Source organism: Pristiophorus japonicus, chromosome 7 (assembly GCF_044704955.1).
Source record: "Pristiophorus japonicus isolate sPriJap1 chromosome 7, sPriJap1.hap1, whole genome shotgun sequence".
Classification (NCBI taxonomy): domain Eukaryota; kingdom Metazoa; phylum Chordata; class Chondrichthyes; family Pristiophoridae; genus Pristiophorus; species Pristiophorus japonicus.
The window spans coordinates 8,072,669-8,090,890 of NC_091983.1; the positions used below are offsets into that span (position 1 = coordinate 8,072,669).

Sequence of the window (18,222 nt, forward strand, 5' to 3'; positions counted from 1 at the left end):
CGCATCTCTCAGAAATGTGCCTATATATTTGCTCTTCTCTCTCCCTCTGACTATTTGGGGGTCTAGAGTACACTCCCAGCAATGTGATCACCCCTTTTTTGTTCTTCAGTTCAATCCATATGGCCTCATTTGATGATCCTTCTAACATATCATCCCTCCTCACAGCTGTAATTGTTTAACGAATATTGCAACCACCCTGTCTAACTTGTCTGAAAACTCAGTAACCAGAAATGTTGAGCTGCCATTCCTCTACTTTTTTCAACCATGTTTCAGTAATAGCTAAAATCGAATCATAGAATGGTTACAGCACGGAAGAATGCCATTTGGCCACTCCCGTCCTTTCCCCGTAGCCCTTCAATTTGTTTTCCTTCAGATACTTATCCAACTCCCTTTTGAAAGATAAAATTGAGTCTGCCTCCACAACCCTTTCAAGCAGTACATTCCAGATCTTAACCACTCGCTGTGTAAAAAAGTTTTTTCTTATGTCGCCTTTTGGTACTTTGCCACTCTCCTTAAAAATGATATCATACTTCCACATGTCTATCTGTGCCCTCAGCTTATCTGTCTTATTCCCTAGACTCCTTGCATTGAAGTATATATCATTAAGCACTGCTAAACCCCTTTGTTGTCTTTTTCTAGCCTTTGTTTCTTCTGCATTCCAAACTCACTTACTAATTTACTGCATTCCATTTTCAGCTTCGCTTCTTTTCCTTCTGAATCTATGCTTAGATTCCCATCCTCTGCAAAGCAAATTTAAACCCTCCCCAATGCCACGAGCAAACCTCCCTGCGAGGATATTGGTCCTAGCCCTGTTGAGGTGCAACCCGTCTGGCTTGAACAATTCTCACCTGTCCCAGAAATGGTCCCAATGCCTCAGGAATCTAAAGCCCTCCCTCCTGCACCATTTCTCCAGCCATGCATTCACCTGCTCTATCCTCGTTTTTCTGTACTCAATAGCACGTGGCACCGGGAGTAGTCCGGAGATTATTACTGTTGTGTATCTATAAGGCACGCACTCCCATGTTCCGCCACCAGGGAGAGTATCCCCTGTAGTCCCAAGGGATCCCGGCATCCCTTGGGAGCACTGTATATAAGCCTGTTCCTCACTCTGGAGTGTCTTAATAAAGACTGAAGTCACTGTTACTTTAAACTCCCTGTGTGCAGTCTCATCTGTGTTAGGAACACAGTAATTACCTTTGAGGTCCTGCTTATTAATCTCTTTCCTAGATCCCTAAAATCTGCCTGTGGGACCTCATCCATCTTTCTACCTATGTCATTGATATGAATATGGACCACGACCTCTGGCCGTTCACCCTCTCCCCTCAGAATGTCCTGCAGCCGCTCGCTGACATCCTTGATCTTGACACCAGGGAGGCAACATACCATCCTGGAGTCATGTCTGTGCCTGCAGAAACACCTGTCTGTTCCCTAACTATTGAACCCCCTATCATTATTGCTTTTCTGACCTTCCTCCCCCCTCCCAGCAGAGCCACTCATGGTGCCGTGGACTAAGTTCTGTACTCCCCAGAGGAACCATCACCGTCACCAATATTCAGAACAGAATACTGGTTGGAGAGCAAGATGCACTCAGGGGACTCCTACACTACCTGCCTGGTCATAAGAACATAAGAAATAGGAACAGGAGTAGGCCATACAGTCCCTCGAGCCTGCTCTGCCATTTAACGATCATGGACTCAGTTCCACTTCCCCGCCCGCTCCCGATAACTCCTTATCGTTTCAGAAACTGTCTATCTCTGTCTTAAATTTATTCAATGTCCCAGCTTCCATAGCTCTCTGAGGCAGCGAATTCCACAGATTTACAACCCTGAGAGGAATTCTCTGTTTTAAATAGGCGGCCCCTTATTCTAAGATCGTGCCCTCTAGTTCTAGTCTCTCCCATCAGTGGAAACATCCTCTCTGCATCCACCTTGTCAAGCCCCCTCATAATTTTATACATTTCGGTAAGATCACCTCTCGTTCTTCTGAACTCCAATGAGTAGAGGCCCAACCTACTCATCCTTTCGTCATAAGTCAACCCCCTCATTCCCGGAATCAACTGAGTGAACCTTCTCTGAACTCCCTCCAAAGCAAGTATATCCTTTCGTAAATATGGAAACCAAAACTGCACGCAGTATTCCAGGTGTGGCCTCACCAATACCTTATGTAGTAAGACTTCCCTGCTTTTATACTTCATCCCCTTTGCAATAAAGACCAAGATACCACTGGCCTTCCTGTTCACTTGCTGTACCTGCATACTATCCTTTTGTGTTTCATGCACAAGTACCCCCAGGTCCCGCTGTACTGCGGTACTTTGCAATCTTTCGCCATTTAAATAATAACTTGCTCTTTGATTTTTTTTTGCCAAAGTGCATGACCTCACACTTTCCAACATTATACTCCATCTGCCAAATTTTTGCCCACTCATTTAGCCTGTCTATGTCCTTTTGCAGATTTTGTGTGTCCTCCTCACACATTGCTTTTCCTCCCATCTTTGTATCGTCAGCAAACTTGGCTACTTTACACTCGGTTCCTTCATCCAAGTCGTTAATATAGATTGTAAATAGTTGGGGTCCCAGTACTGATCCCCGTGGCATCCCACTAGTTACTGGTTGCTAACCAGAGAATGAACCATTTATCCCGACTCTCTGTTCTCTGTTAGTTAGCCAATCCTCTATCCATGGTAATATATTACCCCCAACCCCGTGAACTTTTATGGTGTGTTGTAACCTTTTATGTGGTAGCTTATCAAATACCTTCTGGAAGTCCAAATACACCACATCCACTGGTTCCCCTTTATCCATCCTGTTCGTTACATCCTCAAAGAACTCCAGCAAATTTGTCAAACATGACTTCTCCTTGTCCGTCTGATGGTCATCCATTCCCTCTCTGCCTGCACACTCTTACGCTGCGGGGTGACCACCTCCTGAAACGTGTTATCCACAAAGCTCTCTGCCTCGCGGATGCACTGCAGTGATACCAGCTGCTGCTCAAGCAACAAAACCCGGAGCTCGTGCTCCTCCAGCTGACGACACTTCCTGCACATGTGGTTGTCCAGGATACAGGAAGCATTAAGAATTACCACATGACACGGGATGCATGTTCAATAGGACTGAAGCTGCTTGTTGACTGCCTGGCCCAGAGCCTGAAGCACGTGGAGCCTATGACCTGAAGTTGCTGTGGTTGTGCTGGTCTTTGAAGACGCTTGCTGCTTGGATCTTGGAACCTTTGGCTGTGCTTTGCTTTGTCGTTAACCTCAATAGTAATTCGTAGTTTTGCAAATTGCTGCTTTAATCGTTAACCTGAATAGTAATTTGTGGTAGTATTGCTAGAAATCAACCTGTGTGCTTAAATCAATCTTGAGGAACCCTACAGGTCCCCACTCTGTGAAGATCCGTCAATACGGTTATCCTCACCGTGTGAAAGTCTGAGAGTATAGTTTGCTATATGCTGCATATTGTGTTCAATTGGTACGCTCCATGCGAAACAGTCGGTGTATTTTGCTTGTTGTGTTCTGCTCCGTGTGTTCCTCCCTGTACCTTTAGTCTGCTGTTGGTACAACTGCTCTCGATTGTCCATTATCTGAGATTCCCACCATGGCATCCCGTTGCCAGCTCTCTGCTGTTTCACACTTACCAAAAATATAGCTAGAATTTAGATTTGATTCCTAAAAATGTAACATGGGTGTCAGATGAGTATGTGCAGATGGAGATAACTTTTTACTTATGAGAGAGGTTAACTGTAGTGACTTGATCACACACCAGTATAATTATTCGTCTGCAATATCCGATCTATCTTTCCTGACTGACTGCAACAACTATGAATCGAGTTTTGCGTTCAGAAAGAAAGCCCAAGAACCATTTGCCACACCCAAGGGAAGTAGATAAGTTACCCATTCCTAACTGAAGCTGGTGTGGAAACAATGTGCATTTATACAGTGGTCATCGGGTATAAGAAGACACTCGAGTGCTTCACAATAGAGGAACGGGATTCAATGGGAGACAGAGAATGGGGAAATGGGAGGAGAACAAAGAGGAACAATACAGAACCTAAGGCATGGTTGCCGAGGAGGGTTCTGACAGCAGAGAACAAGGTGGCAATAGAAGACTGTACAAATTATTTGAACGAAAGGAACAGATTCAACATTTAATACAAAGCAATGTAACCATGGCACAAGGCAGGAGGGCGATGAATATGGACCATGGATTGTTGAGCTAGATGGGCTGTTCTTTCCCTTCATTCTTCATGTTCTTTTCGGTGATTCTAACCACCAAGTGTAGACTTCAGATACTGGAAATTCCATGGGGATTCTCCTGTCGTAACGCCAGCGCGAGACTGGTGGAACCGCCCAAGAATTTCAGAACACCGGCATAACCTTTGCCTTTCTGCCATTTATTTGGCTGGTCTCCCGCTGGGGTTATGACAAGTACTGAGATAACACCCATGGAATTTCTGGGTGAGGATCTTCCAATGAGAATCCATTGGATTCTACAGGCTGCCAGGCAAGTTCAGCAAAAATGGCTGGGAAAGCCCAGCTTGTAGAAAGAAAAGTTTGCCAATTTAGATTTTAGCTCTGTGGGAGTGCAAGCCCGCATTCTCAAACACTTTGCTTCAGATATATGGAAAGGGTGAAAAGTTGGAAGATTAAAATTAGGATTAAAACAGGATGATTGGATCAAGACAGGCTGCGAGACGAAATGGAGCCATTTAGCCATTGAAATGAGTAGCTGGTCATTTATGTGTATGTTAAGTATTTGAGTGCAACTTTGTTGCTAGTATTTGAGTGTACCTTTGTTACTATGATCTAGTTTGTGTATAGTAGTTCAGAAAGCAGTTAGTCGTAATTTCAGGACAATGCCATTTTGATCCTACATCGTCTGCATGTTAATTGTCTAAATGTACTATGCAAAGTTCAACGGCTATTTTGGTATAAAGATGAGAGTTTGACATACCCACATGAGACACGAGAGATTCGGACGGTGTGTGCCTCACAAATAGCCATTGGAAATCGGAGCAAGCAGAAAGTTGGCTTGTGAGTGTTTGTGTCTCAGTAGCTTGGTTTGTATAGTATGAATGTCTGAATAAAAGACCTGATCCTGCATTTACTACAACTGAGTGTGTGCGTGATTCAACGTTTAAAGCAACGAAGCGAAAAGAGCAAGAAAGCTGTACAACAAGCTCGTGCTGCCTGCTTTGTTCCATCTGGCTTGTGTGATAAGTCAAATTAAAAAAAAATGTTCTTGGGATGTAGGCAACTTTCCCCACACTAAAGCACATTAGTGAACCAGTCGGGTTTATATGACAATCCAGTAACTTTCATAGTCAGTTTTTCTGGTGCTACCACATATACTGAATAAAATTTCACAATTTGCCACAGTGAGATTTGAACCTCTAGGTTGCTAATCCAATGCAATAACCAATACATTAACACAGAAACATAGAAAATAGGTGCAGGAGTAGGCCATTCGGCCCTTCGAACCTGCACCACCATTCAATATGATCATGGCTGATCATGCAACTTCAGTACCTCATTCCTGCTTTTGCTCCATACCCCTTGATCCCTTTAGCCGTAAGAGCCACATCTAACTCCCTTTGGAATATATCTAATGAACTGGCCTCAACAACTTTCTGTGGTAGAGAATTCCACAGGTTCACAACTCTGAGTGAAGAAGTTTCTCCTCATCTCGGTCCTAAATGGCTTACCCCTTATCCTTAGACTGTGACCCCTGGTTCTGGACATCCCCAACATTGGGAACATTCTTCCTGCATCTAACCTGTCTAAACCCGTCAGAATGTTACCATACCTCTCTACACTATAAATACTATGGCTACGCTGGGTATTCTGCAGCGAGTGTCTCACCTCCTGACTCCTTTTCCCCCATCTACAAGGCACAAGTCAGGAGTGTGAAGGAATACTCTCCACTTGCCTGGATGAGTACAGCTCCAACAAACACTCAAGCTCGACACTATCCAGAACAAAGCAGCCCACTTGATTGGCACCCTATTCCACCACCTTAAACATTCACTCCCTCCACCACCACTGCAGTGTGTAGCATCTACAAATTGCACTGCAGCAGCTCGTCAAACCCACGAGTCTTCAACAGCACCTCCAGAAGGACAAGGGCAGCAGGCGCATGGGAACACCATCATCTTCAGGTTCCCCACCATCCTGACTTGGAAATATATTGCCATTCCTTCAGTCACTGGGTCAAAATCCTGAAACTTCCTCCCTAACAGCACTGTTGGAGTACCTTCACCACACGGACTGCAGTGGGTCAAGGCAGCAGCTCACCAGCACCTTCTCAAGGGCAATTAGGGATGGGCACTAAATGCTAGCCTTTCAGGAGACGCCCACAGGAACGAATAAAAAGACACCAGTCATGCAATTCTTCCTCCTTTAGAAAAAAATGCAGCTTATCGGTAAATCCAACAATTAGATCATTCTGGCATTAGGTAGAATACAGATCATACTTTGGACAAGCTGCAGCTAGACACACCCAAAACAAAATAATCTTTATTCTCAAGAGGCTGTTGGAAAGAAAAGCCATTCAAATCCTTGTGCCACTACCCAACAGTGCCCTAGTGTCTCAGCCACCGAGATCACCCACTTTAGAAAACAAACAGAAATAATGGTCACACACTTGAGGACTGATGGGTAATTTTATTTATAAATAATCCCCAGGGGGAAAAAAAAGAAATCACCCCAAATGTACCTGCACCGTGAGGCTGTTTCCACCCCACCCCCCCGCCCTCAATAAATATCAAAATGACAATAAACAGCGTTCAGACACATTGTCTGTGGCAAAAACATGTCTCAGCATCATTACAACCCCATCGAATTCAGCGAAGACAGAATCGTCTCATTTTAAATCTGGTTCCAATGGTAACAGTTTGGTGTCATCTTCAGGCAGCACACACACACACCAATAGAAGGGGCATTTCTCCGCAGTCCCTTCCTTCCCCGTGTAGGATTCCTCATCAAGGAAACAATCGCAGAGTACCCCAGTACTTCATCCTCGGGAAACTGCATCGATGGTCTTTCCATTTACAACACGCAGCAAATTGTCATTTTGGTGTGGTTCAGGTGCCAAGTGGAAAGTTCTGTTGTAAAACAGTAAGGATACACAGAAGAATTCAATACTATGGACATCCTTAATAACCTGGCTCAAGACCTGCAAACCTTTAGAGGAGCCTTTTGCTTCGATTAAATTCACCTAAATTTTCTCAAAAATTTTTTTTGTCCTGTGGTTCAGCACCGAAACAATCCTCCACCACGGCAAAGATCTTGGCGATAGGCCGTCAAACATTAGAGATAAAATATTCTCTGCAATATTGGGAATGTACTGATTTGAAGCATTCAGTGATATGGTACAAGTTGAGGAAATGAGGGTGACTGTTCAATATTCACACAAAGCACCCTTTATTCACCAGGCAGAATGTTTAGGTACGAAGGAAAAATGAGGTGTATTTCTAAAGTCTACTTCATAACTACTGAGGTTGATTTGTTTTTTTTTTTTTGCAACATTCTAATTGAAAATTAAAACATTTTTCAAACTAAAATACACTTCAAATTCCTGAGCACAAAATGTTTAGAATTTCTCTAATGAGGGTCCCTGATCCATTATATTAATGCCTTGGATGAAGTGTAATGTAGCCAAATTTGCTGATAATACAAAGATAGGTGGGGGAAAGCAAGTTGTGAAGAGGACGCACACAATCTGCAAAGGGATATAAATAGATGAGTTGGCAAAGATTTGGCAGATGGAATATAGGCCCCAAGTTTCCACATGATTTGCTCCTGATTTTTAGGAGCAACTGGTGGAGAACGGAGTATCTTAGAAATCGGAATTCTCCACATTTAAGTTTTCTGCAGTTCTAGTCAGGTAGAACAGTTTCACTTTTGAACAGAATTTTTTTTCAAAAGGGGGCGTGTCCAGCCACTGACTCCTGATTTGAAAGTTTCCACAGTGAAAATGTACTCCAAACTAACTTAGAATGGAGCAAGTGAAGATTTTTGTAGGCTTGAAAAAACCTTGTCTACACATTTAAAAAATCAGGCGCAGGTTACAAATTAGGCGTTGGGAACGAGGTGGGGGGGGGGGGGGGGGGGGGAAGGGAAGTCATTACATTCTACAATAAATCCTTAGTTATACTTATACAAATATTATACAATAAATCCAACCTGAATAAAAATTTATAAGCAAAGAAAAGATTAAATAAACCATGTTCCTACCTGTGTGAAAGTGCTTCAGCAACCGACAGCAGGGGGAGGCAGGGAGAAGGCTGCAGGAAGCCTCATTATTTGAGGCAGGGAGAAGGCTGCAGGAAGCCTCATTACTTGAGGCAGCCGTTCCCGACGGCAAGGGGAGGGGGGGGGGGGGGGAGAAAGAGGCAGGGAGAAGGCTGCAGGAAGCCTCATTACTTGAGGCAGCCGTTTGCCGTCGGCCCGACGGACGGCAGGGGGAGAAAGCTGCAAGAAGCCTCAGTGCTGATCATGGAAGGGCAATGTGGTTTTATTAAAAAATGTTAAAAATTGAACAGTTACAAAGAATTTGAATAGTCTCAAACAAGTGCATGTGTCCCGTTTATCACAGTCTATCTTTAATTACAGAATGCACTCCCTCACACACAGAAATATGAAGAAAATTAAAATGCAAGCCTTTGCAAGGGTTCAATAAACAAATTTTCACTTTTTCTGCAGCACTTTTTAAAATGGCCGAGTGCCAATGTTTCCTTCAGACTGCGCATGCGCGAACGCTCCAACGCGCACGCGCAGCGTTGCCGGCACGGAAAAAAATCATTTAAATTGTACCCGTCCCCTCCTACTTGCAAAATCGGCGCGAGTGGTAGGCTACACCCCTTGGGCACCGCGCCAAGCAGCCATCGAGCTGCAAAGCGCTCGACAATAGCGCGTTTTTTTTCAGGCGCTGTTTTCGGCGCGAAAAACGGGCGCCCAGCTCGGAGAGGCGCCTGTTTTGCTGCGTGTGGAAACTTGGGGCCATAATGTGGGAAAATGAGAGGTTATCCACTTTGGTAGAAAAAAGAAAAAAGAAAATCATTATTTAAATGGAGACTACAACATTCTGCAGTAGAGGGATCTGGGGGTCCTTGCAAATGAAGCACAAAAAGTTAGCATATAGGTACAGCAAGTAATTAGGAAGGCAAATGGAATATTGGCATTTATTGCAAGGGGAAGGATTATAAAAGTAGGGAAGTCTTGCTACAACTGTACAAGGCATTGGTGAGACCACACCTAGAGTACGGCATACAGTTTTGGTCTCCTTATTTAAGGAGGAATATACATGCATTGGAAGCAGTTCAGAGGTTCACGAGGTTGATTCTTGAGATGAAGGGGTTGTCTTATGAAACAAGGTTGAGCAGCTTGGGCTTATACATATTGGAGTTTAGAAGAATGAGAAGGGATCTTATTAAAACATTAAATATTCTGAAGGGGCTTGACAGGGTAGATGCAGAGAGGGAGTTTCCCCTTGTGGGAAATCTAGAACTAGGGGGTATAGTTTCAGAATAAGGGGTTCCCTATTTAAAACGGAAATGAGGAGGAATTTCTTCTCTGAGGGTCGTGAATCTTTGGAATTCTCTACCGCAGAGAGCTGTGGAGGCTGGGTCGTTGAATATATTTAAGAACAAAATAAATAGGAGCAGGAGTAGGCCATTTGGCCCCTCGAGCCAGCTCCACCATTCAATAAAGATCATGGCTGATCTGATCTTGGGCTCAGCTCCACTTCCCTGCCCTCTCCCCATAACCCTTCACTCCCTTATTGCTCAAAAGTCTGGCTATCTCTACCTTAAATCTATTCAATGACCCAGCCTCCACAGCTCCAAGATCAGATCAGCCATGATCTTATTGAATGGCGGAGCAGGTTAGAGGGCCCAAATGGCCTACTCCTGCTCCTATTCCTTATGTCCACTCGTCTCTGTGCTGAGTTAGTGGATCCCGGCTGTGGTGCTGTTTTTGGCCGAAGTATCCCTCATCATGTACTAAAAGGTACGGGTGCTGGGCGCAATCATGCCAGGATTGGTTGTGACGCTCTCCATCAATGACAGTAACTGAGCTCATTCATGAAGAATGCCGCTCGGATAAGGTGGTAGGGTGCTGCTACCACCCATGGGACCAGACTAACATGAGTTCCAGCATCTTCAGCTTAGAAGGGAAGAAAAAGGCTCATGCCAAAGAAGAAAATGTAGAAATATCAATCATGCCTTAAAGATCTTGTTGGGTTTATTTGGAACTTCCAACATTTGCACGTTTCTTTCTCCCTCCATCCCCCTCTTGCAAGTTGTGTTTGTGGGTAACAGACATAAAAGCATCGTCCAAAAGCTTCCACCACCTAAACAGCCACTTCTCGGGTAAATAGTTTCGGCCATCATCCAGAGATAAAAAGTGTAGAGGTAGTGAGATCTGGGTCAGCAGCTGAAATGGTTACCATACCATCAGGTATGGTAAAATCATGATTGCAAGCCATACTTTGATAACAGAAGGGCCTTAAATCTACAAAGCTTTGCGATAGAAAGGCAGACTTACATCTTTCACGACCTCCGGACCTCTCAGTTTTTGGAGTTGAGTCATCGTTGTAAAGTAGGAAACGCGGCAGCCAATTTGCACACAGCAAGCTCCCACAGACAGCAATGTGATAATGACCAGATCATTTGTTTTAGTGATGTTGATTGAGGGATAAATATTGGCCAGGACACCAGGGATAACTCCCCTGCTCCTCTTCGAAATAGTGCCATGGGATCTTTTACGTCCATCCAAGAGAGCAGACGGGGCCTCGGTTTAACGTCTCATCCGAAAGACGGCACCTCTGACAGTGCAGCGCTCTCTCAGCACTGCATTGGAGTGTCAGCCTAGATTTGTGTGCTCAAGTCCGTGAAGTGGGACTTGATATAATACAATTTGTTTGTCTTCCTCCCTCCTCCTGCTGCGTTCCACAAATGCTGCCAGCTCTTTGGTACCTTATCCAAGTGGCCATTATTCAGTCTTAACCTTACATGCTGACAGCCTATTAAACCAAGGGGGGGGGGGGGGGCATTCATATCTGAGCTTAATCCCATCCACATGCACTTCCACCAGAGGGGCATCACTAGCTGGTTAGATAGAGATTAAGTCTCAGCTGACTTTCTCCTCCTTAACCCATGGATGCTGAGGCCAGACCCTGGCTAACATCAAACAGAGCACAAACCAAGATTCAGATCTGGGACCTTCCTGGTCTGTATGGTCAACTAATTAGTGCCACCGTGAGTGCCCTGATTCTTTTTGTTTCAAAGTTCCTCTCCCCCATCCAAAACCCACCCCCCACCGTAACCAAATTCCACCTACCGTTATCTAAGTTGGTAAATGTAATGCAATGTCAACCAGACATAGGGACAGGAGTGGGCCGTTCAGCCCCTTGAGCCTGTTCTGCCATTCAATTAGATCATGGCTGATCTGTATCTTAACTCCATCTGCCCGCCTTGATTCCGTAACCCTTAATACCCTTCCCGAACAAAAATTTCAGTTGTGAAATTTTCAATTGACCCCCAGCCTCAACAGCTTTTTAAAGAGGAGCATATTCCAGATTTGGTTTGAACCAAGTTCAATCCCATGTTTGTGTTGGCTTAACTGTTCACAGGCTAGGGTGTTGGCTGGGAAGCTATCGGCCTCAGTGCCTCTAATCTAAAAACAAGGGGTGGGGGCGAAGTTAGCTGATCATGAGCGAGTGACTCCCTCCTTGCAAGTGCATGTGTGGATGCTGGGCCAGTACAGGTTCAATTATAACACGCTCTATGGGGAACACTCACCTTTGGCCCCTATGTATTTGGACTAGGCACCAAGTAGCAGCAAGCCAATTCTGTCTGTTCAAGTGGATGTAAAACCGAGTTTTCCTGGTGTCCTGGCCAATATTTGTCCCTCAACCAATACCACCAAAAACAGATTAACTGCTCGCTTATTTCAATGATGTTTGTGAGATCTTGCTCTGCACCAATTTATTGCTGTGCTTTTCTATGCAACAGTGACTACACTACAAAATAATTAACTGTCTGCAAAGTGTTTGGGGAGCCTTGAGCACTTGAAAGGTTTAATATAAATGAAAGTTCTTTCTTACCTTCTCTCTACTCTGCTGAAACAATGTGCCTCAGCCTCAGAAGAACACCTCCCTACTGTTCCATCGTAACATTATTCCCATCCCTAGTCCTCTGAGTGAGATTGGCAGTTAATGCCGAATTATGGCTGGCTCTGTCCCGGAGGTCCATGCCCACCGGAAACTGGACTGAAAATCTAATCTAGTATCCACAGACTTTCTCAATCCCCCCCCACCACCGTGCTCGTTGTATCCAAAACCGGCATCACTGGCCTAGTCTGGCTCTGGCAAATAATATTTAGCACTCTGAGGACAGTCTACAGGCAAAATATCAGTGGGGTCTTTCATCAACATATGAATGCAGCTGTAAGCCACAAATTGCAACATCATGCAGGTTGGATCCAGTCCAATTCAGAGTTGATTTACAAAGAGAGACATATTTCAACAACCCTTTTATTAAAGAATTAAAGAAACATGGGGCTAGAAATGAGCTCGGGCCTATTTTTTGTTCCAGAATAGGTGCTGTGCCTGCCCAGAACAGAGAGCCTCGAGGATCGATAGAAACTGGTCCTCTGGCCTGATCAACATACTCGGGCAAGCTGCCGGCACTGGCCGAGTAAAGACACCACTGTCGGGCCATCGATAGCAGCCGTCAGGAACGTCCGGGGGCCATGGGGGAGGGGGGGGGTTGGTGATCTCCAACTTCCACGGCGTCAAGGGAAAAAACATATATTTTTTTTAAACTCACGTGGATTTGGCGGCCGCAGGTGGGGGGAACTGGAATCCTGAGGGGTGACTTGTGCACCGCCCACCACCCACTAATTTCTCAATTTGGTCCTTCAACAGGCTTCAAGTCTGTAATTTACATATTTAATGTTCCCTCGCCGGTGAGTCAGCTGCACGGGAGCTGCAGAGTGCTGCACGGCCACACAGCTTAATGAGAACATTGCTCAGCACCTGTTTTGGGTGTCCGTCCAAGATGTCTTTTTTTAAAAAAAAAAAGGCCCCCCCTCCCCCGCATGAATTGAGTAGTAGGAGTAACATCTGTCCAGATTGGGCGCAGACCTTTCCATTGCTAAACTGGCATGCTTTGCACCCGCTTTACGCCTGAACCACGGGTGGATGCATACCAAATTTCTACCTGCTAGAATAGAACTATAAGTCTATATCCATGCAAAAAGTTTACTTTGTTCCCCCAGTTTAACAAAAGCGATATATTCCTGCTGCTCACTGTTGAATGCACCTCTTAGTTCAACAAGTGCAGCATGATTAGAGATATCGGTTAGGATCCTTCACTCGCCCTCTGCCAATTGATCGGTAACATTCGGATGGGTAGGCCGGGAAATGGCTTTGTGGCATCTCAAATTTCTATCAAAAGTGAAGTTGCACGGTCAAAGTGCCCACCCACATTCACAGAATGATACAGCACAGAAAGAGGTCGCTCGGCCCATTGTGCCTGTGCCGGCTCTTTGACAGAGCCCTCCAATTAGTCCCACTCCTCCTGCTCCTTCCCTGGGGCCCTGCAAAGTTTTTCCCCTTCAAGTATTTATCCAATTCTCTTTTGAAAATTAGTATTGAATCTGCCTCAACCATACCTTCAGGCAGTGCATTCCACATTCACAACTCGCCGCGTAAAAACATCTCACCTCTGGTTCTTTTGTCAATTACCAAAAATCCGTGTCCTTTGGTTACCGACCCTTCTGCTACTGGAAACAGCTGCTTTTTATTTACACCAATCAAAAACCTTCATGATTTTGAACACCTCCATTAAATCTCCCCATAGCTTTCTCTGCTCTAAGGAGAACAACCCCAGCTTCTCCAGTCTCTCCATGTAACTGAAGCCCCTGCAACCCTGGTAGCATTCCAATAATTCTCCTCTGCCCCCTCTTGAAGCTCTTGATACCATTCCTAAAGTGTGGTGTCCAGAACTGAATACAATACTGCAAGCTGGGGCCTAACCAGATTTATAAAGGTTTAGCATAACCTCCTTGCTTTTGTACTCTATGCCTCTGTTTATAAAGCCAAGGATCTTGTATGTATTTTTAACAGCCTTCTCAAAGTGTCCTGCCACCTTTCAAGATTTGTATATGTACATCCCTCGGTTCCTGCATCCCTTTTAAAATTGGACCGTTTGGTTCACATTGCCTCTCTTCATTCTTCCTAACAAATTGCATCATTTCACAGTTCTCGGTGTTAAATTGCATCTGCCATGTGCCTGCCCATTTCACTAGTCTGTCTATGTTCTGAAATTAGTTACTACATTTTCAAGTTTGGTGTCATCTACAAACTTTGAAATTATGCCCTGTATGCCCAAGTCCAGGTCATATATATATATATCCAAGTGCAATGGTCCCAATCCACTGTATACCTCCCACCTTCAAAGATTCGTATACATACATCCCTAGGTCTCTAACCCTAACCCAAAAACAACCGTTCACCACTACTCTCTGCTTTCTGTCCTTTAGCCAATTTTACATCCACGCTGCCACTGTCCCTTTAATCCCATGGGCTTCAATCTTGCTAAAGAAAATTCAGGCATAAAAACTAAAATGAATGCATTACAATGAGTGGTATTATACGATACATTTTCTCCGAGTTACATATTAATGTGTACCTGAATCACAGGATGCATGTATAAAGCAGGCGTTCCTTGTTTTCAAGTCAACAAAAGGTAGAAGTAGCTCCATATTGTCAGTGTATTCCGTCACCAAGAGTTGCCAATACTATTCGACTCAACTGTTTACGGTCATTTTGGTGTGCTTCGTTTTCCTCGGTGTATACCTCCATAACTGCCTGACGTCCAACTTCTGGGACCTCCTGACCACTGCCTCCCCCCTCGGATAATGCCATTCTCCTTGGAAATCCCTTTACATTTATGTAGAAACCAGAAAGGGAGGAATGGGAAGGCAACGAGGGGGAAAGAGAGCCACAGCTGGGAGACTGATGGAACCCTGTGCTTGTATCACACAACAGTGGAAATAACCTAACTAGGAACACCTTCACACTAGAATCCTCTGCATCGCTTACAGCCATATATTGTTCACTTCCTCTCCCTCAGAACCCTCCACAGGCACTCACTCCTGTAATCTCCTTGGGCAAAACAAGCTTCCATTCCTCGTCTGGCTCATGTCCCCTGCCATAGCTACAATTTTAAATTCTTGTCCTTAAATCTCTCCATGGCCTCAACCCTCTGAATCTCTAACCCGCAATCACGCTATTTCTTGGATTCTTGAGCTTCCCCCTCCCCACACTCAATCTCTTGGCAACGCCATTGGCAGCTGTGTTTTGCGCTGCCCAAGTCCCTCTCTTTGGAATTCCTCACTCAAAACCTCTCCACCTCCTTCAAGACCCTCCTTAAATTCCACCTCTTTGAAGAAGCTTATGGTGATACCCCTGGTGCTTTGGCTTGGCATCTGTTTCCCTCACACCTCTAACGGTACCTGCCTCTTGGGGCTATGGTGCCTTTACTCACTGCCAACGACTTAAGGAGATTGCAACTTGCTGTTCTACTTGTGCAGGGACCTGCGGCAACTGGCTGTGCTGGGGGGGCGGGAGAAAGAGGAGACTCAGCTGTCCTGCTATCCTGAGACACAGCAGGATTATCCAAGCACTTTCTGGGCAGTGCACCGGCGCTCCACATTGGATCCGACGGGCCACTGAACAGCAACAAGCCAGGGGACACAGCCTTCTGGACCCGGGGATTGTCCAAGGCCTCTATGGGCAGCAATCAGAGCTGCCAGTGAGGAAGCAATTTCTGGTCTCTAGGTCAGCTGTGGCTTCGTGGGTAGCACTCTTGTCTGTGAGTCAGAAGGTTGTGGATTCAAGTCCCACTCCAGAGGCTTGAGCACATAAATCTAGGCTGACACTCCAGTGCAATGCTGAGGGAGTCCTGCACTGTCGGAGGTGCTGTCTTTCAGATGGAACGTTAAATCGTCTACATAAAAGATGCCATGGCACTATTTCGAAGAGGAGCAGGGGAGTTATCCCCGGTGTCCTGGTCAATATTTATCCCTCAATCAACATCACCAAAAAAACAGATTATCTGGTCATTATCACATTGTTGTTTGTGAGTGTTCGCTGTGTGCAAATTGACTGCCACGTTTCCCACATTTCAGGGACTACACTGTAAAAAGTACTTTATTGGCTGTAAAGCGCTTTGAGATGTCTGGTGGAAGGCACTATGTGAATGCAAGTCTTTCTTTTTTCTTTCTCTATGTTGTGGGCCATCTACTCCTGGTAGAACAATGCTGACAGTGTGAAAGGCCTCTGTAGGAAATGCAGGTGTGACCAGATGCAGTATGAATGGATGATGACAGATGCTTCAAACAAATGGAGATATGCCAGATGTAGCTTTGAAGGGCTAGAATGGAGCTAGGATTATGAGGGAAGGTTCATTTCTAGATGACTGGTAGGAGGGCAAAGGTGTTTGCATACATTGGCACACAGTCTAGTGCTGTTTTAAAGCCTTTGATCATAGAGAGTTAGAAAGGAGAGGACACACATCACGGGACAATGTAGGTTCGCAAGCTGGGGCAATGTGAGTAATTTCTTGTACCCTGCCTAGCCTAGTGAGATAATTGTGGGAGCTTGCTATCGGAAATTGGCTGCCGGGTTTCCCACATTGCAACAGTGACTATACTTCAAAAAGTACTTAATTGGCTGTGAAGCTCTTTGAGATGTCCAGTGGTCATGAAAGGCGCTATATAAATCCAAGTCTTTCTTTTTTAATTGAACTTTTCCTTGTATCAGATGACTGTCTCGGGTGTTATGGAAATAGCATGAACTGCCAGTGCCTGCTCTTTGCACTGAGCTGCAGCCACTAACTGTGGCAAGTCCCTCCTCTCCCGATCTCCTGTGGTAGGACTTCCAGGTCACTGTCACTGAAATCTGTGCAGTAGTGTGCCGATGGTGCCCTTGCTGTCATTATGATTTTCTTCCTCAATTTAACTGTGTCTGCCCTTTTTCAGACTTTTACTTGACACTCTGCCTCCACCTCACTACGCCAATTGCAGGCATTACTTGGATAGGAGCCGAGGTCGGTGATTGGTGCATGGGCAGGTACAGCAGGAGCGGCGAGGTCGGGGCGAAGGAACGGCGAGAGATTGTAGAGGGATATGATCGGGGCCCAGGAGAGGCAGGAGTTTGGGGCCAGAAGAGGCGAGGGCCCAGGGGCAGCATGGGCTAGCCCACACTGCGATGTGTGTGCGCACTAGGTCCGTGCAGCAGAGCAGGTCTCCAATCGTCTTGGTTAATCCTTGCCACTGGACCAAGACCTAGCTCTGTCAAGCCCGTGTGGTGGCTGGTGTGCAATGGCCATCACATGTTAAAAAAATCCACGCACAGGCATCTTCCACCCTTCAGGATGTAGTTCAGGATTTGGAATATTAGGTCCTTCATTGAAACACCTGTGAACTCATCCCTTTTTGGCGTGGAAGCAAGTCATCCTCGCTTCGAGGGACTGCCTATGATGATGATGATGGGTAAATGAGCTGACTTTAGAATGTGGATGTGGGCCAGCCTCGTCCACCCATTCCCCCCCACCCCCCTCTTTCTGCTGGACAATGTCGGCTATTACAGTACAGGCATTGAACCGAGGATCTCATCACCCGGTCACAAATTGAACACTTTACATTCCCAAAGTTACCTCTTTGACCCATTATGTGCCCTGGCTCCATGATGATGATGCAGTGGATTCCCTCAGCTGTGATGATTGCTCCCAGATCCCCGAGGTTCAGGAGATGATCTGTTTTCTCAGCAATCTTCACTTGGGGTATTATCAATTATTAACTACCAACCCGACTGGGGGGCCGGGGGTGGGGGGGGGGGGGGGGGGAGATTTTGTCTATGCATGATTGGGAACTCATTCATTATAAACCGATTTATGACTTTGTCACGTATGATGCACAGAGATCTACTCACCCGCCCACATATGCAATTAAGCTGATAGTTTCTAAAAAATGGTTTTCACATTAAGTCATTTAAATCCTCATTACCTAAGCAGTTTCCATGTACCCTTCATTGGATGATTTTTTTTTTTAGGTACAATTAACACTTTAAACTTGAGACCATAAGTTCCTGGCGTGACATAATAATGAACGAATGCTGAGTTCAGAAGCTACACAGGAGAACGGCTGAGGATTTCCCG

General features: G+C 45.3%; 1 long non-coding RNA gene across 3 annotated transcripts in view; it reads right to left on the bottom strand.

Annotated features, from left to right (window-relative positions):
* Positions 1 to 6,747: 6,747 nt before the first annotated feature.
* The window catches only part of LOC139266733 (uncharacterized), a 109,642-nt gene continuing 98,167 nt past the window's right edge, over positions 6,748 to 18,222 (bottom strand). For all 3 annotated transcript variants that reach the window (XR_011593753.1, XR_011593755.1, XR_011593754.1), the window contains one exon: positions 6,748 to 7,098. This is a non-coding gene — a long non-coding RNA (uncharacterized lncRNA). The remainder of the gene's footprint in view (positions 7,099 to 18,222) is intronic.